Source organism: Rhinoderma darwinii, chromosome 1 (assembly GCF_050947455.1).
Source record: "Rhinoderma darwinii isolate aRhiDar2 chromosome 1, aRhiDar2.hap1, whole genome shotgun sequence".
Taxonomy (NCBI): Eukaryota; Metazoa; Chordata; class Amphibia; order Anura; family Rhinodermatidae; genus Rhinoderma; species Rhinoderma darwinii.
This window is the reverse complement of record NC_134687.1, coordinates 286,943,309-286,965,522: the sequence shown is the minus strand read 5'-3', so window position 1 is coordinate 286,965,522 and position 22,214 is coordinate 286,943,309. Positions and strand designations below refer to the sequence as shown.

General features: G+C 44.8%; 1 long non-coding RNA gene across 1 annotated transcript in view; it reads right to left on the bottom strand.

Moving 5' to 3' along the window:
- LOC142741401 (uncharacterized) overlaps positions 1-21,977 on the bottom strand; it is a 37,654-nt gene extending 15,677 nt beyond the window's left edge. The window contains exons 1-3 of the long non-coding RNA XR_012881120.1: positions 21,914-21,977; positions 18,172-18,245; positions 12,922-12,995 (exon numbers count right to left, since the gene is read on the bottom strand). This is a non-coding gene — a long non-coding RNA (uncharacterized LOC142741401). The remainder of the gene's footprint in view (positions 1-12,921; positions 12,996-18,171; positions 18,246-21,913) is intronic.
- Between the last annotated feature and the right edge of the window lie 237 nt (positions 21,978-22,214).

Here is a 22,214-nt window from a genome sequence, read left to right as displayed (position 1 = left end):
TCCGTCTTGAGAGCCGCAGAGAATTCCGCCACAAAAAAACGCACCAAATTGTGGTGCAGTTCTTCAGGCGGAATCTTTGCTGCGGAAATACCGCTAGCAAGAAAAAAAAAAGTTTATAATTATCCCGTTCTCATAGTGACGCGTCCCTCTCCCTAATACAACCGGGCCTCCTGGGATGACGCTGCAGTCCATGTGACCGCTGCAGCAGTCACTTGGGATGAGTCGATTACGCTATTGATTCCGTAAAAAAATAAACGGAAACCTTACGGAACGGAGACGAACGTTAACCATTAGCAACGGAAGCTTTACCATTGTAATGCTAACGGAAAGCTGTGGTTTCCATACAAGGGTTACCTTGACGGAAAGGTCTGACGGAACCCACGATTGGAACCCCAACGCAGATGTGAACGAAGCCTCGCTTTTTTAAAAAAAATCTGTAAAAATACCACTCAAATGAACAACACAGCGTATTTCCCATGAAATCAATGGGAAACAGTTTGAAAGCGTAATCCAAATGAATTTTGGAGCGTGTACAAGCATTTTACACTCCAAAATACAACTAAAAATAAGCAGTGTCAGCATGACCTTAAAGATACATATGAAAAGCGGCATGCGTTTTTAACGCAATTTGGTGCGTTTTTGGATGCAGTTGAATTTTCATGCAACCGCATAAAAAAAACACACCAAATTGTGGAAAAAATGCATGCAGTCTTTCAAATGTGTTTTTGATTAATTTTTTCATTTCACCTCAACCATTACATATGAATATACCCTTAGGGCAAGGGTCTCAAACTCGGCCGGGTAAGTGGGCCACATATAGAAAAAAGGGGAAGTTGACGGGCCGCATTTCTTTCAAATTTGATACAATACAAAATTATTGTTAATCAATTAGTTATTTGAACTACTATAACACTATATTACTATAATACTAATACTACATTACTATAATAATACCGCTAGGTTTAAAATGTGAGAGATTTCTCCTTGTGCGTATTTCAACAATCCAGTTTTCCAGTTTAAGGGTATGTTCACACGCTCAACAAAAAACGTCTGAAAATACGGGGCTGATTTCAGAGAAAACAGCCTCTGATTTTCAGGCGTTTTTGAAGCTGAAAATGAAATCTAGAGCTTCTTTTGAGCCTTCTTTTCAGGTGTTTTTTTAGGTGTTTTTTGAGGCATTTTTCATAGTGTTCATTGGAAAAACAGCTCCAAAAAACGCCACAAGAAGTGACATGCTACTTCTTTTTACGGAGCATCTTTTTACGCTCCGTTTTTTTAAACAGAGGCGTAAAAAGACGCCCGTATGAACTCAATGCTGTTTTTCCCATTGATTTCAATGGGCAGATGTTTGTAGGCGTTCAGGTTCCGTTTTTTCAGGCGTTTTTCAAGGCGTAAATGCCCAGAAATACGCCTGAAAACCCTGCGTGTGAACATACCCGAAGTGTTGCTAAATGCAGTCCGGCGGCTCAGTTAGCAGCGTTTGGCAGACACACGTCAAGATTGGGCAGCCCCTTTTTAGATAGTGCCACAGTGCCCTCTGTGGATGCTGCCACAGTGCCCTCTGTGGATGCTGCCACAGTGCCCTCTGTAGATGCTGCAACAGAGTCCTCTGTAGATGCTGCCACAGTGCCCTCTGCAGATAATGCCACAGTGCCCTCTGCAGATAATGCCACAGTGCCCTGTGAAGATAATGCCACAGTGCCCTGTGTAGATAATGCCAGTGCCCTGTGTAGATAATGCCAAAGTGCCCTCTGTAGATAATGCAACACACCCCTAGATAATGCCACAGTGTCCTCTGTAGATGCTGCCACAGTGCCCTCCGCAGATGCTGCCACAGTGCCCTCCGCAGATGCTGCCACGCACACCCCAAGTAGATAGAAGTGGAATCCGCCGCCAGAGCGTAGCTTTGGATGGGGATTCCTCTACTGTTGGAGCCCCTGATGTCACTGTCCATACACAGTGACGTCAAGGGATTTTCCTGGACCGGAATGTGATATCAGAGGCAACCCCAGAGCCAGAGTCCCGGAGCAGAGCACTAGTATAGGCTCTGAGCCGGAACTCTGGGGAAGCCATTAACATCAGTGTCCATATATGGACAGTGATGTCAGGGGCTTGCCCAGAGCTGGAGTCCCGGAGCAGAGCCGCTTCTAGCACTCTGCCAGGATTTGGGCTTGTCCACAAGTAACGGAATTGCTGCAGAGAATTTCTGCAGCAATTTCGTTGAAAGTAGCAGACATTCCATAGCAGCAAAAACGCACCATTTCCAGCGTTTTTGACTGCAGAAAATGGTGCGTATTTTTCTGCATTTTCACAATACTGGGAGATGGTGACATCTTCTCTGAAAAACGCAGCAATTCAGTCCGCTTTCCAGAGCAGGAATTGACATGCTGCGGTCCGAAAAATACGCACCACAGGTCAATTTTTGCTCTGCATTTTTATGCAGCGTGGATGAGATCCACTTTGATGCTACTGCATTCTGCTGCGTATATTCCGTCTGCAATTCCGCTACGTGGGGTGGGGGAAATTGCGTCAATATAGCAAAAAGAAAGTGCAGAAATTTTCTGAAACGTGTACATCAGATTTTGACAAAGTCATTTACTTTGCTGGTATTGTATTACGCTGCGGATTTGCCACAAGTAATACGCAATGTGTGCATGCAGCCTAGCGGAGTTTTCCAGAGAGAGAAAATTGATGGCCTATCATCAATATGTAATTGATGAGAGTCCGGTGCTCAGTACCCCTGCCGATCTGCTCTATTTGAAGGGGCTGCGGTGCTCGATACTGTCAAATGCCGACTCACTTGTAGTGTCGGTTTACAGTGTAAGGGCTTATTCACACAACAGGGATAACCGGCCTTGTGACAGACATTTTTTTTTAATGGACGTCAAATGGCTGCTTTAAAATCAATGCATGTCTATGGGACTATTCACAAATCCGTTTTTTAAGCGGACAGCTTGAACAGTCCGTGAAAAAATAGGACATGTCCTATTTTTGCCTGTTTTTCAGGATCCCTCAATAGACTCAAGTCTATGAGGAATCTGTGAAAACGGATCCAGCACGGTGCAAATCTGCCATGGAAAACCAATGGATTTGACACCTGTTCATGTGAATATGGCCTTACACCCTCCTCCCTGAGGATAGGTCATCAATTTTCTGAATCTCCAAAAAAAAACTTCAATTAGGAAACTGTATGGTTTCTTATGCTATTAAAAAAAAAAATCAAACTGGAAAAACTCTTTAACCCGTTAGTGACCGCCAATACGCCTTTTAACGGCGGCCACTAACGGGCTTTATTCTGATACATACGCCTTTTCACGGCGCTGCATCAGAATAAAATTGCGGCGCCGTGAAAGGAGATAGCTCCCTGCTCTCAGCTACCGGGGATCGTTGTTTGCGGTCCCCAAACCGGCGATCGCCGGTATTCAACGAATACCGGCGACCGCCGTTACAACTAGTGCAAGCGGTGGAAAATGGACATTTTTATCTCCTCTCACCATTAATTTTTGCCGGGAAGAGAAAAAAAATGGCGCCCGCGCATGCGCACACAATCTAATTAAGATTGCAGCGCCGTGCAGAGGGATAGCTCCCTGCCCTCAGCTACCAGAGGTAGCTGAGGGCTTGGAGCACAGTCTGGGGACCGTTGTTTGCGGTCCCCAAACCGGCGATCGCCGGTATTCAACGAAAACCGGCGATCGCCGGTATTCAACGAATACCGGCGATCGCCGTTACAATTAATGCAGCATTGAAATCCGACTTTTTATCTCCTCTCACCATGAATGCTTGGTGAGAGGAGATAAAAAACTATTTGTTAGGCCTCCGATCGTGCCCCCCCTCACCCCAACCGCCGGAAAAAAAAAATAAAAAATGGCGCACGCATGCGCTGTCAGTGAAAGGCAGCTATTCTGCCTGTAAATGGAAACTGATCAGGGACCGTTATAATTGGTCCCTGATCAGATGGTCACTGTGATATACCTATCACAGTGACCATAGTCCCATATTTTCAAAATACAGCACAAGATTTGTGCTCTTTCCCTCCCTCCTCTCACTGTAGTTGATCTGTGAGAGGAGAGAGAGAAATACTATACAAATCTTGTGCTGTATTATACTGTAAAATACACCACATACTTACTCGCCAGTGTTTTCCGATATTATCCGAATATTGTCCGTAATTTACCCCAGATTACCCGTAATCACCCCAGATTACCCGTAATCACCCCAGATTACCCGTAATTACCCCAGATTACCCGTAATTACCCCAGATTACCCGTAATTACCCCAGATTACCAGTAATCACCCCAGATTACACGTAATCACCCCCGTTTTTTTGTTTGTCTTCTAAAAAAACAAAAAAAAAAACAATTATTAGTGTGGTGAACATGAACCGCAGAAGCCGCAGAATGTTCTCTGCAGAGCAGGCATACGCCATGCTGTGCTCTAGCGGTTCCGGCAGTGATACGGACACTGCGTCAGAAGCAGAACTTGGCTCAGAAAGCGACACAAGTTCTGCTTCTGCCACTGGACCCCCCAGCCCTATGGTGGTGGACGCAGCGGTCAGCGGTGAAGCGTCAGGAAACGGGCCTAGTACTGCAGTCCCTTCCGCAATTTGGGATCCTGCAATTGCTTTCTCCCCCCAAGTTTTGCCATTTACAGCGACTCCAGGCATCAACGCAGATGTCTCAAATTTTAGTCCCTATAATTTTTTTCATTTGTTTATAGGCGATCAGGTCCTGGAACTAATTGTCCAGCAGACGAATTTATACGCCAGGCAATTTGGCACCCAAAATCCCAGGTCTTGCTATGCCAGAGGATGGATCCCCACAACAGTTTCTGAAATAAAAAAATTTTGGGGAATTACCCTAAACATGGGGATAGTAAAAAAACCCTCTATCCGCTCCTATTGGGCTACCAGCGCTATCCATAGCACGCCTGTATTTGCAGCCGTTATGGCCCGAAGGTGCTATGAGACTCTAATGCGTTTCATGCATTTTTCTGACAATACACAAATCCCCCCAAGAAGTGACCCAGCCTATGATCGCCTCAACAAACTGAGACCCCTAATCTCCCTCCTAAATGACTCATTTTTCAATTTATACACCCCAGGCCAAAAACTAGCGGTAGATGAGTCCCTTATGTCCTTCAAGGGCCGTCTATCGTTTTGACAATACATCCCCTCCAAAAGAGCCCGATACGGAGTGAAACTCTATAAGGTGTGCGAGAGCACAACGGGCTACACCTGTGGCTTTTTCATTTATGAGGGCAAGGACCGCCACCTTAATCCCCCAGGATGCCCAGAGGATATTGGCATTAGTGGGAAAATTGTCTGGGAACTCATGGTGCCATTCCTACAAAAAGGGTACCATGTGTACACCGACAATTACTACACCAGTGTCCCCCTGTATAAGTCCCTCCATGCTGCGAATACAGGGGCCTGTGGGACGGTACGAAAAAATAGAGTCGGCTTCCCTCAACGACTGGTGTCCAGGCGACTAGAAAGGGGTGCGTCACTCTCATTTGCAAGTGACCAGTTGCTCGCTGTCAAATGGAGTGACAAAAAGGACATGTACATGCTCTCCACCGTGCACGAGGACACCACAGTGGCAGTAAGAGAGAGGGGCGCTACCTCTGATAAGAGGAAACCGGTCTGCGTGGTGGACTATAACAAGTTCATGGGGGGAGTCGATCTATCTGACCAGGTCCTACAACCGTACCTGGTCAAGCGCAAAACTAGGGCCTGGTATAAAAAGGTAGCGATCTACCTTATCCAGATGGCCACTTACAACAGCTATGTGCTGTACAAGACCCAGGGAACGCTCAGTTTCCTCCAGTATCAGGAGAAAATTATAGAGCACCTCCTGTTTGACTCCCCCGCACCTAGAGACTCCTTCCAGTCAGAGGATGTCAAAAGGCTCACTGAGCGCCACTTCCTTCACCCCGTCCCTGCCTCTGTGAACCAAAGATACCCCCAAAAGAGATGCCGGGTGTGCAGTAAACACGGAAGGAGGAGCGATTCCCGGTTTTACTGCCCCATGTGCCCTTCAAATCCAGGCCTGTGCAACTACCCCTGTTTTGAGACCTACCACACCGTTTCTAATTATTAATTTTATCTATAATTTAGGGAAAACCAAAAAGGGTGGGGTGGGGGGGGGATTCTTTTTAGGGAGTCAATTTCATTTATGAATATTTTTTTGTTTAGTTTCTGGGCTTTCCAAGGGAGGGAGGGATTCTCATGGGGAGGTTTATTTATTTCAGACTGTAAAACTAAATTTCCCCTTTATGATTTTTTTTATACAATTCTTGGACAATTAAACCCAGGACTTGATCACTCACAAATGAATACAGTTTATTGTGCAGGAGCCCACATCTGTCTGTTCAGAACATGGACCCCCACAAGCGTTCTTGAAATAAAAAATAAATGTGGGCATTGCCCGTGCCGCCCCTGAATTAGTGGAAGTCGTGCATTTTAGAAATGGTTACAAGAATAAATTGGGGATGTATTTCCTTTTTCTTATGACTATGTCCTGCCACATACAGCGGTTACATTCCTAATTCTGTACCGTGATACGGGCATGATATTTTTTTTTTTGGAGGATCTCTAATAATCGAGCTGTTCCTTATCAATACACCATGGTCTTTGTTACGGTTCTTCTGGAAATACTGACATCATTTTGGGGATTAGTGATCCTTTACTGTTCCTATAGATGGTTTTGGACACTGTCCCTTTATATATTCTGTAGGTGATTGGTTGTTTTGTGCACATAGCGGTTCCTACCTTGCCGGGCAGGGGCCTGTTATGGTGTACCGCGTCACTTGGCACATTCGTCCCTCATAAGGATTGATGGAGCTAAAGAGATGTTGTACAACCAGTCACTGAAAAAAAAATCCTTGTCATGACAGCCCTGCAGGTGTTCTTCTATCTAGTGAACAGACTCGAGTTTGCAACATAGTTGGATACATTTTCCTCCATTTGTTTTTTGAAGATATTGCCCGTCACTCCAGTACAGTTTATTTTTTCCTCTCTGACTGATTTTATATTAGGACAGAATTCTGTCCACAATGACATCATAATGGCACCAACTGCTTCTTCAGCAAGACATAGTCATAAGTACAGGCAAATACGTCTATAGCTACATTTATCCGTTATGAATACACGGCTTCACTTCTCTTCTGTATGCCGCACAAATTTATTAATGTGGCGTATTTCTAACAAAATAACCTTCTACCACGTCTCCTCTATTTCATGTGGAAACGTAATAAGAGTTTGAAGAAAACATTATATACCCATAGTGTCTGAAATGATACCCATTATTTCCTCCTTTAAAAAATTTTTGGTCCGCATGCCCACTACACCACTAGATGAATACCTTTAGGGGTTTAGTTTTTAAAATGGGGTCATTTCTGCGTGTTTTTTTGTTTTGTTCAGGCAGCTCAATGCCTCTAAATGCATGATATGGGGCCTAGAATTTATTCAATTGTGCCCTGAAAGCCAAAGGGTGCTCCCTCTCTTTTTGGCCCAGCCACACGTCTAATAAGCAGATTGGGGCAACAATGAGAGTATTTTTGAAAACAGGAGAAACCGGGTGATAGATTTTGGGGTGTGTTTCTTCATTCTTATGGTCGCTTTACACAGAAATCGGTCTTCAAAGTGATATTTTTATGGAAAAAGTGTTTTTTGTTTTTTTTTTCACCTGCTATGCATTAAATTTAGCAAAAAACTGTGGGGTCAAAATACTCACTACACCCCTAGATAAATACCTTAAGGGGTCTAGTTTTCTAAATGGGGTCGTATATGGGGAGTTTCTATCGTTCTGGTAGCTCAAAACCTCTCCAAATATACAGTGGGGCCTAAAACATTTTCAAGCAAAATATGAGACCTGAAAGTCTCCGGGTGTTCCCTTCCTTTCGGGCCCTGCCGTGTGTCCAGGCAATGCATTAGGGTCACAATGGGGGCATTTTTGAAAACAGGAGAAACAGGGTGAGAGATTTTGGGGTGTGTTTCTTCATTCTCATGGTCACTTTACAAAAAAATCGGTCTTCAAAGTTATACTTTTATGAAAAAAGTGAGATTATATTTTTTTACGCCTGCTTTGCATGAATTCTTACAAAAAAACTGTGGGGTCAAAATACTTACAACACCCCTTAATAAATACCTTAAGGGGTGTAGTTTGCAAAATGGGGTCACTTGTGGGGGTTTCCACCATTCTGACACCTATGAGCCTCTGAAAACCTGGCTTGGTGCAGGAAAACCAAATGTACTTCAAAATGTATAAAATTATTACTAAACTTGTAAGTCTTCTAAATTGCTCAAAAAAAAAATTTTTTTTTCAAAAGTGCTGCCAAAATAGAGTAAAGAGATGGAAATATATATTTAATAAAAAAAATTGTACTGTATGTATGTAAATATGTGACATATTGCCGTTAAAAATAGGGAAAAATGATAATTTTTACAAAATTTCTTCATTTTTTCTATTTTTTTATTAATTTCCGTAAATCGTATCAGTCTACTTTTACCACTAAAATAAAGTATGAAAAAACAATGTCAGAATTACTTGGATATTCAAAACTTTCACTGAGTTATTCTCTGATAAAGTCACACATACCAGATTTAACAAATCTGGCTTGGTCATTAAGGCCCAAACAGGCCCGGTCATTAAGGGGTTAAGGATACATTTACATAAGTCCTTTTTTTGCAGCCTTCCTCAGGGTTTGTGCTGCAATGTTTTTATTGGCGGTATAACTGCCATTGTTGTAGAAAACACAAAAAAAATGTATGTAAATGTACCCTAAGGCTCTGCACATATTGCATTTGGTTTACATTCGGCTTTAACACTTTACACTTGACATACGTTTTGAATGTGAAGCTCGATATATACCAATGAATACCATACAGTGGCATGCGTCATTAACCCCTTAACAACATACGCCATATATATACGCCACAGGTTGGGTGGGGGTGTATGGAGCGGGGACTCACGAGCTGAGCCCGCTTCATAGAACGAGTGTGTTGGCTACATTTTATAGGAGTCTGTCAGTATAAAGATACACTTCTAGCTGCCAACAGTCCCGAATTTGCCAGGGCTGTCCCAAATTAACAGAGATAGTCCCGGAAAATGACTGTGCTGGGACGGGTCCCGGCAACTGCCACATTCAATTGTAACTGCGTCCTCAGGATTATCTATCCACTTCCTGCTCTGCCATTCACTCCTCCTGAAGCGGAATCCCCGGCAAGAGCGTTGCAGACATTCTGGCCGGGGATTGCGCTCATAGAGGGAGCCCCTGACGACGTCACTGTCCATATATGGACAGTGAAGTCAGGGGCTCCTCCTCTTTGCCGATGCTCTGGCCGGGGATTCCGCTACTGGAGGAGCCCTTGGTGTCACTGTCCATATATATACAGTGACATCAGGTGCTCCTCTAGGAGAGTAATCCCGAACCAGAGCTTCGGCAACGATCTGGCCAGGGATTCCCCTCTTAGGCTGTGTGGCATCATCTACAGGGGGGCTGTGGCATCATATACAGGGGTGCTGTATGGCTCTATCTACAGGGGGGGTGTGGCACGATCTACAGAGGGCACTGTGGCACTATCCACAGAGGGCACTGTTGCATTTTCTACAGGGGGCCGTGTGGCACTATCTACAGAGAGAACTCTGGCACTATCTACTGGGGAGCAATGTGGCACTATCTACAGGGGGCCATGTGGAACTATATATAGGGGGGCCATGTGGAACTATCTATACGGGGGCCATGTGGCACTATATATAGGGGGGCCATGTGGAACTATCTATACGGGGGCCATGTGGAACTATCTACAGGGGGCACTGCGGCATTATCTACAGGAAGCAGTGCATGGCAATATATACAGGGAGCAGTGTGTAGCAATATCTACTGAGGGTAGTGTGGTGCACAATCTACAAGGGGCACTGAGTGTGGCACTATCTACGCTGGTTTTTACGCTGTCAGTAGTGGTAATCACATATCGCCTAGCCCTCGTGATAAAGTGAGAGACTTCACTTGCCTGTAAACAACCAAATAACCAGAAAAACACCGGCCACCATAATAGTTGTCAGCCAAACTAGTGCAGATTTTTTTTTCCGTTTATTTGTAGAAATTCTGGGGGGAAAACCACGCCCACTCCTCACACCCACCAGATAAACCACGCCCACAAAGACACACCCGCCAAAGACGACACACTCTAAGTGTCCCTGGAAAAAACTTTCAAATGTTGGCAACTATGTATACTGCGTGTCACGATCTGTGGGTATGTGGACCCACTGGGCCGTACCGCCGAAGCGGGATAACAGCTGGCCACACAGTGTACCAAGTCATGTCTATAGTCCGAGTAAGGGTACCAGAGGTAGTTCAGGCAGTAGCGATGGTTAGGCTCAGATGGAACCTTGGCAGCAGACACCAGGCGTGGTGTAACACAGCAGACGTGATTGGTGGCACAACACGACTCCAACTCTCTAAGGTACAGGAACAAGCTAGCACGGGTTAAAGGATACAGGCAGCAGGAACGGGCACTGGAAAACACTAAGGGACCATTTGCAGGACTAACACGGGTAAACACAACAACGCTGAGGCACGTGCGTGCACGCGCACCCTACAGGATACAGTAGAACGAAGAAGAAATGAGCGCTGGGGTCTCCTGAGGAGGATATGCGGGCCACGCTCACAGATCCATGGCTGTGGCCGTTGGGGGGTTAGTAATCCTGACGGTCCGCGGCCATGGACGTTACAGTATCCCCCCTCCTATGCCCCCTCTTCTTGGGCCCAGAGCGGGAGAGAAACTTCTACAAAAGTAGTAGAATTGAGGTTCTCCTCTGGCTCCCAGGACCTTTCTTCTGGACGAAACCCCTTCTAATCCACCAAATAAAAAGTTCTTCCTTCCCACCTTTTTGGTGTCCAAGATCTCCTTAACCTCGAATGTATCTGATAAACCGCTGGGGGCAACTTTAGGACTAGGAGTCTTGGTGTAGTCTTGGTTCAGGACCACAGGCTTCAGGTGGGAGACATGAAAGAAGTTGGGGATCTTGAGGGTGGGAGGCAGCCGAAGCTTGTAGGAGACAGGGTTGATCTGCTGTAGGATCTCGAAGGGTCCGAGGAACCTGGGAGCAAACTTGTATGATGGCACAATCAGCCGGATATTCCTAAAGGACAGCCGGGCATTGGCACCTGGAAGAAACTGAGGAGACTCTTCTCTTTTTGTCTGCCTTTCGTTTCATGCGGTCGACCGCCAGCAGAATAGAGGATGGGGTTTGCTGCCAGATCTGCAGGAAGTCCCTGAATGCATAGTCAGCTGCGGACACCTGGGACTTAGCTGGCACAGGGAGAGGAATTTGTGGGTGTTGGCCGTAAACAATGAAGAATGGAGTGGCAGCAGTGGGCTCACTTGTGTGGTTGTTATAGGAGAACTCGGCCCAAGAAAGAAGTTGCACCCAGTCATCATGCTGCCTGGAGATGAAGTGTCGTAGATAGTTCTCCATGATTTGATTGATCCTCTCAACTTGACCATAGGACTGGGGATGGTAGGCAGAGGAAAAGTCAAGGAGTTTACAGAGGGCTCTCCAGAACTTTGAGGTAAACTGAACCCCCTGATCAGACACAATATGCAGAGGTAAGCCATGCAGGCGGAAGATGTGTTGGCTGAAGAGGTTGGCCAGTCGAGAAGATGAAGGTAGGCCAGTCAGCAGAACAAAATGAGCCATTTTTGAAAATTGGTCCACCACCACCTGGACCGTACTGCATCCAGCAGAGGGAGGTATATCTGTGACAAAGTCCATTGCTATATGCTGACAGGAGGCATTGGGCACCGGCAGCGGCTGGAGCATGCCTGCAGGCTTGGAGTGAGCAACCTTGCTAGCAGTGCACACCGTGCAGGACGAGACAAAGTCCATGATGTCTTTGGGCAGCGTGGGCCACCAAAAATGGCAGGCAATCAAGTCTCGGGTTTGACCTGCCAGTTTGGAGCTGTGTCCCCAGCGAAGAATTCTTCTTCTGTACGCTAGGCGTACAAAAGTTCTACCCCGGAGGAATGTCGCTAACTTGCAAGGGGTTGACATAGACAATACAGGATAGATGCTGTTTTGCAGAGACTCTATGGCGTCCTAAGTCTCGAACGACCTGGGCAAGGCATCGGCCCTCACATTTTTGTCAGCAGCATGTCGCTGTGAATGATAGCACAGCCTGATTTCGCGAGATCACGCTGTGCTGTCTCATACTCACACATTAACTTTACCGAAGTGTCTTGAGAGTAAATAGACATTGCCTACAGCCAGGATGCAATGTCTGTTCACACTCCCGACACTTCGGTAAAGTTTCTGTGGGACTTAAATCACAGCACAAGTAATCTCGCGGGATCACGCTGTGCTGTGTGAGTAAGTCCCACAGAAACTTTGCCGAAGTGTCGGGAGTGTGAAAAGACATTGCATCCTGGCTGGAGGCAATGTCTATTTACTCTCAAGACACTTCTGTATGTGTGAGTAAGTGACAGCACAGCGTGATCTCGCGTTATCATGCTGTGCTGTCATTCACAGCGAGAACCCGCTGTGTGTGCAGTGAAACCAGCTGGGCTGGAACGATGAGAAGTGTATGACGCTCATTGATCAGCGTCATACACTTCTCTTTACAACGCCCAGTTGGTAAACGGTAAAAAAACGCCCAGTTGTATATTAAGAAACTAATTATCATAAATCTAAAATTGTTCATAACTTGCTCCACTGTTGTTATCTACATTACAGCGCCGATCAGATTATGTAGGAGATAGGCCACTTATAATCTGGTGACAGAGCCTCATTAAATATCTATAGCTAATATATGTACTACTAGACATAAATCTTTATATACCAGGAATGTATTACCACACCTCTGAAACTCCAGAGCTAGAAGCGAGCCTGATAATTAGCAGTAATTAATAATATTAATTACCAGTCCTCTGATTTCTCTATTGCCGCTGACTGGGGGATTCCATATCTTGCTGCTCGTCACTTTCAAATAGACCCCTAGAAAAAAAAAAAGAAAGAGGTGTGATAATACGTCCCTGGTAAATGCTATAGATGTATTGGATCAGTAAAGACAGTTTAGTGTGTCTCGTCTCTTATAAAACTAAAGTGATTTTTAAAGGGGCAATTGAACCGTTTCTGGGATACCTTCTGAGGAGCCAAACTAGAGATCCCACCTCAAGCCTTCCTATCCAAGAGGATGCACCGACAACCCCATCCTGACTAGAAGCCACAAATAGCACTCACCTCCACACCTGTATAAAACAGCAAACCATTCTACCATCTATTCATTGGACCATTTACAACTCATGTATAACATGGGCCTAAATGTGCCCTATAGAGGACAAAGTAATGCGAATATCATCGATCAGGAAAAATATTACACATTCAATAGAAAAATCACATGCGCCAAGTTAGGACACAAATTGATATCACTAGTAGTGAAAATAGCCGGACACTGACTTGTAACCTCTGGCTAAATCACTAGAGAGGCAAAGAAAAGGATACATCAACTATACAAAAATGACGTTTATGAACACTGATGATAACCAGAAATATTGTGTAACATATTGCCCAACAAAATATACTTGGCTTGGCAATGTCATTGGTATCAGACATCAGAATTTCTAAATCAGGAACAGCTCAACCAAACCAAACCAAACCACATCTGACCAGGGATATCCAACTCAAAATAATTTTATTCTCAAAACCTTTTGAATTATTTCTATCACACCTACTTTACTTAATGATAATAGGAATTTTATCAACATTTAACACCCCCATAAAAGACTAAAAGCAAACTTTTACCCAACTGTTTAATTAACCATTTCTCACTTAACTTGTGCCTCCTGGAACAAAAACACATTGAGTAAAATCAATTTTTGTTCTTCGCCAAGTCCTCTGTGCCAATCACATTGCCCCATGACAAACACAATGCCATCAATGCAAGTCAGAATACCCTCAATACCTGCTCAGCCAACCAAAATTCCCACCAGACAATCATAGTGCCCTCCATGCCAGCCACAATACTCCAGTAAAAGCCACAATGCCCTCATAACACCCAAGATGTACCTTATCCCATCTACAAATCCCCCATGACAGCCACACGGTTCTTATTAGAGCCACTATGCCCCATGTTACATACATTGCCTCCTTGTAAGTCACTATACCCCCATGACAGCCACAATGAACACGCAATGTCCATTATCTTTGCCAAAATGCCGCCATGACAGCCACCATGCGGTCAATGACCACTATGCCAGCCACAATGCCCCCATGCCAGCCACAGAGTACTTTATCCCAACAACAATGCCGACAATATCCCTTTTCCCAGCTGCAATGACCACTAAAATGTCCTCCATGTAAGCCACAATGCCCCCTTATGACAGCTACAAAGCTCCCATGTAAGCCACAATGCACCCATGAGAACGACAATGACCCCAATGCCAGAAAGGCAGCCACGAGGTTTCATGCCAGCAACACAGTTCCTGTAAGAGTTACTATGCCCTCATGAAACCCACAATGTCCTTTATAACAGTCACAATGACAATATGACAGCCACAATGCCCTCCATGCATGCCGCAATGCCCTCAATTACCAATTTGTCAACCACAATGCCTCCATGAAATCAACAATCTTCATCATGGTGCCGCAATGTACTTTATCCATGAAACATTGCCATCAATGCCCATTATGTTAGCCTGAATGCCAAAAGGGCAACCACAATTTGTCAATGTCCCTTTGTGGGCCCCTATGCCCCTATGAAAGTCACAATGCCCTCACATCTAATTTTGCTAACCGCCCATGACAGACACAAATCCCCCATGACAGTCACAATGCCCTCATGACACCCACTATGTCCCTAATCACAATCAAAATGCCCCCAATTTTATCCATGCCAATCAACCACAAAGCCCAAATGACCACGTAACAGACACAATCCTACCATAAAATCACCAATATTCTATAAACCAGATAAAATGCCCCCATGACAGCTACAATGTCCAGTCTCTCGCCCACCCACATTGCCCTATATGCCAGCCACAGTGCCTTGATTGCCCACTAGACCAACAGCGATACAACCATGACACAATTCCTCCACACCCCAATGGCAACTACAATGCCCTGTGACAGTTAAAAAAAAGTCCCAATAAAATCAACTGTTTACCTCATGGGACCATAACGTACTTTATCCATGCATCAATGCCCTTTATGCAGCCTAATACTATACCCCCATGGCAGCCGCTGTTCAACTACAACAGTCATAATGCCCCAATGACAAATACATTCAATGTTCCCTATAAGGTACGCGGCTGCACGGCTGCACATCTTCCACGCCCCCCCCGCTCACTGAACTTTAAAGCCTGCGCACTGTCAGTGCGGCGGGCAGAAGTTTCTCAATCTCCTCCCTCACTCACCTTCACGGAGCGACCACCCAATGACAACTCCCGGAAGGTGAGAGAGGGAGGAGATAGCCCAGAGTATCAGAGATAGCATGCAGGCCGTCCGCTGACAAGTGAGGTTGGTGCCGGGAGTGGACCAATCCAGTCACCTGACATGAGGTCAGGTGACTGAACTGGTCCAGTCCTGCGCCGTCACCGACCCCAGACAAAAGTAATCCGTTCGTCACCGCATGACCACCTTCTCCTCCTCCTCCTGACGGTGAGTCGTCTCAGGTAGAGCAGAGAGTTGTAGCGGTGGGCTACCGCCCTCCGCTCTGTTTGCACTAAGTACAAGGGAAGGGGGGAGGCTGTGCGGTGCTTTTTACAAGGGAATGGGGGGCGCTATCTAGAAGGGGGTCAGTGTGTAGCTATCTACAAGGGGGCTGTGTGTGGCTATCTACAAGGGGGGCTGTGTGTGGCTATCTACAAGGGGGCTGTGTGGCTATCTACAAGGGGGGCTGTGTGGCTATCTAGAAAGGGGGCTGTGTGTGGCTATCTAGAAGGGGGGGCTGTGTGTGGCTATCTACAAGGGGGGCTGTGTGTGGCTATCTACAAGGGGGGGCTGTGTGTGACAGTATATACAAGGGGGGCTGTGTGTCATTATATACGGGGGTCTGCGTGGCAGTATATACGGGGCTCTGCGTGGCAGTATATACAAGGGGGTCTGTGTGGCAGTATATACAAGGGGGCCTGTGTGGCAGTATATAAAAGGGGTCTGTGTGGCAGTATATACGGGGGTCTGTGTGGCCGTATATACAAGGGGGCTGTGTGGCAGTATATACAAGGGGGCTGTGTGGCAGTATATACAAGGGGGGCTGTGTGGCAGTATATACAAGGGGGGCTGTGTGGCAGTATATGCAAGTGGGGCTGTGTGACAGTATATACAAGGGGGGGCTGTGTGGCAGTATATACAAGGGGGGTTGAGTGGCAGTATATACAAGGGGGGTTGTGTGGCAGTATATACAAGGGGCTCTGTGTGGCAGTACATACAAGGGGGGCTGTGTGGCAGTATATACAGTATTAATAAATGAATAGAAAGGTCAGCTCATCCTCCCAGGTGTACGAAGAAGACAGCGATCTCCACGCTATAGGAACAGCATTCAAGAGGAAAAGATCAGAACTCCTTGTGGAAAAGAGAGGACAAACGTTTTATGTATTGTGTCCACTTTAAGCTGTTCAGCCTTTCCTCTGGCTATCTAAATAAAGAAGATTTATTTTCCAAATTCCACAAGGAGTGCTAATCTTTTCCTCTTGAATGCAGTATATACAGTATCAACATTGGGTAGTATCTACATTGGGGTTGGGTGGCACTATCTACAGGGGGGTCTGTGTGGCGCTATCTACAGGGAGGTCTGTGTGGTGCTATCTACTGGGGGGGTCTGTGTGGCCCTATCAACTTGGGGGGTCTGTGTGGCGCTATCTACAGGGCGGTCTGTGTGGCGCTATCTACAAGGGGGGTCTGTGCGGCGCTATCTACAAGGGGGGGTCTGTGTGGCGTAATCTACTTGGGGGTCTGTGTGGCGTAATCTACTTGGGGGTCTGTGTGGCGCTATCTACATGGGGGTCTGTGGGGTCTGTGTGACGCTGTCTACAGCGGGGTCTGTGTGGCGCTATCTACAGGGGGGTCTGTGTGGTGCTATCTACAGGGGGGTCTGTGTGTCGCTATCTACAGGGGGTCTGTGTGTCGCTATCTACAGGGGGTCTGTCTGACGCTATCTACAGCAGGGTCTGTGTGTCGCTATCTACGGGGCGGTCTGTGTGGTGCTATCTACAAGGGTATGTGTGGCGCTATCTATAGGGTATAAGTTTTCTTATTCTCTTATTTAGTCGCTATATTAGCGTTTACTGGGGGTATTACTTATGGTCATCAGATCGCCCACCATTGATGGAGACTCGCCCTGCTCCCTAACTGCCCCGCTCAGGAGCTCTCAAGACTTCAGGGGGGTCTGTGTGGCGCTATCTACAAGGGGGGGTCTGTGTGGCGCTATCTACAGGGGGTCTGTGTGGCGCTATCTACAGGGGGTCTGTGTGGCGCTATCTACAGGGGGTCTGTGTGTCGCTATCTACAGGGGGTCTGTGTGTCGCTATCTACAGGGGGTCTGTGTGACGCTATCTACAGCAGGGTCTGTGTGTCGCTATCTACGGGGCGGTCTGTGTGGTGCTATCTACAGGGGTATGTGTGGCGCTATCTATAGGGTATAAGTTTTCTTATTCTCTTATTTAGTCGCTATATTAGCGTTTACTGGGGTATTACTTATGGTCATCAGATCGCCCACCATTGATGGAGACTCGCCCTGCTCCCTAACTGACCCCCTCAGGAGCTCCCAAAACTTAGAGGGAACATTGACTAAAATGCACTCAAAACCCTTTTTACCACTCACAAATGCCCACAATTACCTCAATCCTTTCCATGCCATTCACAATAACTTCATAACAGTCTACACTGTCTCTAATCCCAGACACAGTGCCCCCATGAAAGACACAAAGTCCTTATGACAACATGACAGCCAAAATTTCCCACTGGGGAAAAGGAGATAGTGATGAATGTGTATTATGGAATGTCAAATGTGAAAAACACAAATTAATTTACAATGCCCTTAAATATCTAAAGACAATATATGTACTACTAGACATATATTCTTATATACCAAGAAGGTATTACCACACCTCTGAAAGTCCAGAGCTAGAAACTAGCCTGATAATTATCAATAATTAATAATAATAATATTATTTACCAGGCCTCTGATTCCTCTATTGCCGCTGACTGGAGGATTCCATATCTTGCTTCTCTTCACTTTCAAATAGGCATCTAGAAAAAAAACAAGAAAGAGGTGTGATAATACATTCCTGGTATATGCTATAGATGTATTGGATCAGTAAAGAGATGTTAGTGTGCCTGGTTTCTGATAAAACAAAATGTATTTTTAAGGGGCAAGTAAACCCTTTCTGTGATATCTTCTGAGGAGCCAAACTAGACATCCCACCTCAAGTCCTACCATGCAAGAGGATGCACAGACGACCCCATCCTGACTAGAAGCCTCAAGAAGCCATAAGTAGCATATATTCGTCTCTGAGCACAACCCCTAAATGAGTCCCCATGCACATGACTGTAGTTTCTATCTGCGGACCAATTCATTTTTATAGGCCGTGGACACATTTCCGTATTTATACGGATGTCTGTCTAGGCCGTAGAAATGATCTGCAAAATATAGAACATGTCCTATTTTTGTCCACAATTGCGGCACAGACTCACACATAGAAGTCTATGGGCGCGTTCAAAATTGCGGAGGGCTACGGATGTGCACCAAATTGTGAAAAACCGCACCGAATTGTGGTGCAGTTTTTTAGGCGGACTCTCCACTGCTAGAAATAGTTCTAGAAAAAAGTTTATACTGATCAGGTTTTCCATTGTCAAAGCGTCGCGTCCCTCTAGCGTCGGACTGGGATACCAGGAAAAAATCTCAAGGACCCACTCTCCATCTATACAGAAAATTAGCATGTCCACTTTTAATTGTATAATAATCTTTGTTATCATTGCACATACAGAACATATGATCAATAAGATCTAATAGGTAATTTGTTAATCAGTTGATAAGAAATAGACCCTAGTTGGCAAGTGGTTATCTCCAAAGTCATATCCAAATGGGGTTGTCCTCTGCTAGACCTTTTGGACCCACCATAGGATCCTCTGGTGGGCCAGTCCGACCCTGCGTCCCTCTGCTCTGAGTACAGCTCGGCCTCCTGGGACGATGCTGCAGCAATCACATGGGATAAAACCTCACCCCAGGAGGCCATTCTGCACATAGAACAGAGGATAGCGTCGCTATGACAATGCCCAGAGCTATGTATGAAGCTTTCTATTCTTTTGAAACCTTATTTTTTTCAGATTTGCAATTTCTGCAGCATTTCCACCATAAAAACCGCCACATTTGCCTATTTATTGCGGGTTTTACCTCCCCATTGAATTCAATGGGGAAAACCTACAACAGAAGAGCAGCGATTCCGCAACATAAATTCACAGGCTGCGGATTGAAAGAACAGCACTACAGGTCAATTTATGAACGGTTTCTTGGCAAATTTTTTCGCATATCATCCACTCTGCTGCTACTATAATACGCTGCGGATGATCCACAATGAAATCCCTTGCAGAAAATCTGCAGTGTTTTATGCTGTGTGTTACCCTACCCATAACCAACAATTTCACCTGTGAGCCCACTCCCCTACATAATACTATATGACATGTCTACACTCTTCTTTACACTAGTATTTTAACCCTTAAAAGGGAATGCATCATCCGAAAATGACCCATTATCAAATTTTTTGTTAAACATATTTTTAAAGAAATTTTGGTGATGATGATTTTTTATTGAAATTTTCCATGTCATTATCTATAATCAAAAATATTCCAAAAATGTTGCAGTTTTCACTCCGGCCACAGAACCTCATAATAGACTGACACCCTGTTCTGTAGAGATCACTTCTCAGCAGTCATTCCATTATGATCATAGGTAGGGCTAAACTAGAACTAAAAAACAGCCCTTGCACACAAACCCCACCAGCTCACATACAATATGGCCACCTTCACCCGCATATTGCAGAAAAATAGCAGCGACTATTGCTTTACTTTGGTCACACTCCTCACTACGCACTTAAAGAGGCTCTGTCACCACATTATAAGCGCCCCATCTCCTACATAAGGAGATCAGTGCTGTAATGTAGGTGACAGTAATGCTTTTTATTTAGAAAAACTATCTATTTTATACCACTTTATTAGCGATTTTGAGGTTTATACTAATGAGTTTCTTAATGAACAAGTGGGCGTGTTTTTACTTTTGACCAAGTGGGCGTTGTACAGAGTGTATGACGCTGACCAATCAGTGACCAGTCAGCGTCATACACTCCTCTCCATTCATTTACACAGCAGCATCACGTTCTTACTAGAACACGATGTGCAGCCACATACACTGGTCAGCGTCATACACTCCTCTGTACAACGCTCCACTTGGTCGAAAGTAAAAGCACGCCCACTTGGGCATTAAGAAACTCATTAGCATAAACGAAAATCGCTAATAACGTGGTTAAAATAGATAGTTTTTTTTAAATAAAAAGCATTACTGTCACCTACATTATAGCGCCGATCTCCTTATGTAGGAGATAGGCCACTTACAATGTGGTGACAGAGCCTCTTTAAATATGTAAACAACATCATCAACACAAGAAGGAAAATAAAAGCAAACATAGAAATGTCTAGTCACACAGTCAGGAACAGGCATATGCTACCACTAAACAAACACCAAAATAACCAATGATACCGCCATACAGTGACCATATAGTGGTCAGATACCAATTCTATACTGACGCTCTGCATAGTATTATTACACTGCAGACTATAGAGGAGAATACAGTAACTGACAGAATACATAATAATTGAAGAGGACCTATCAGCTCTCCTGACATGTCTGTTTTAACAAATACTTGTATTACCCATTAAATAACAATTTTGGAGCATCCTTTCTTAGGACTCTACATTGTGCTATTCTTCTGTTATTCCTACTGGAAATTTATTAATAAATTGACAACTGGGTGTTGCTTTTCCCCTTGTCAAACTGCTGTGTCTCTAACACACTCTAAAACTGTTCAATCATCACTGACAGTATCTATTTTTTTTTTACTTTTTGAGATGCATCTTCTATGTACCCTGTATACATAGAAGCTGTATCCTGCCGTCAAAGCCCTTTCCAACAGGTCAGCTGCACTGACTGCTCCGGTGAAACCTGGTCGAGGCATGTAGGATCCAGCTAATAATGATCACACCTAAATTCACGAACCTGCTGACCTGACGGAATCGGCTTTGACGGCAGGATACAGCTTCCATGTAACCAGAGTACATATAAGCTGTATTTCAAAAAGTGAATTGTTTTTATAAAAACCAATGTAAAAGTTGGTTAAAATCAAATAAAACATTAAGTAAATTAAAAGAAAATTGGCTTCAAACGCGTACATAGCCTTTACGTGTTTTAAAGGTTCTATTTAAGCAAGAGTGCCCGGGTGCAACTGCACCCTAGATCAACTGGGTTACCACTATCAGGAACAAATGTTCACAGCTCCCTAATTCTAAAAAGAGGTTCCCCCATCAAGACAACCCCTGTGCATATGCCTATCAGGGCATATGGACGTCATAGTGGGGGTTGGCTGGCTCCACTGAATCTGGCGCGTCCATTCATTACATGGATAGTTATTTGTTTAAACAGCCGGTATGTAGTGCTACATTTACCTTGCAGCAGTGGCTTTACATTGTATCTTTGGTCTCTTCAGTAGGATCCAAACATATAGAGAACATCCGGGAAAAAACGCCTCTGCCTCCCATTGCAATCAAAGGGGGGCGATTTTGGCAGTTTTTTGGCGCAGATTCCAACGCGTGTACGCACCAAAAAACTCTGTGTGAAGGGCGGCCTAAAAAGGAAACATTGTACTCACATGAAGAAAATGTATACCGAGCATCATAGGTACAGCCGTGTTCCTGCTGGTTACTTCATCAATCATGTACACCGTAGACAATTATAAGTCCTATGATGATGTCACAATGTTAGTTACAATAATCAGAATTCTACCTATAATCATAAAGCAACCTAAATTATTGGTTGTAATGGGCAATCAGGCCAGTTTTTTTGTACCAAAACAAAATTATTAGTAGTAGCATTGCGGGTTATTCTTTATTTTTTTTAAATTAATTTCTAAACTGTTTTCCTTTAATGTACTGAGAGTAGAGGATAATACA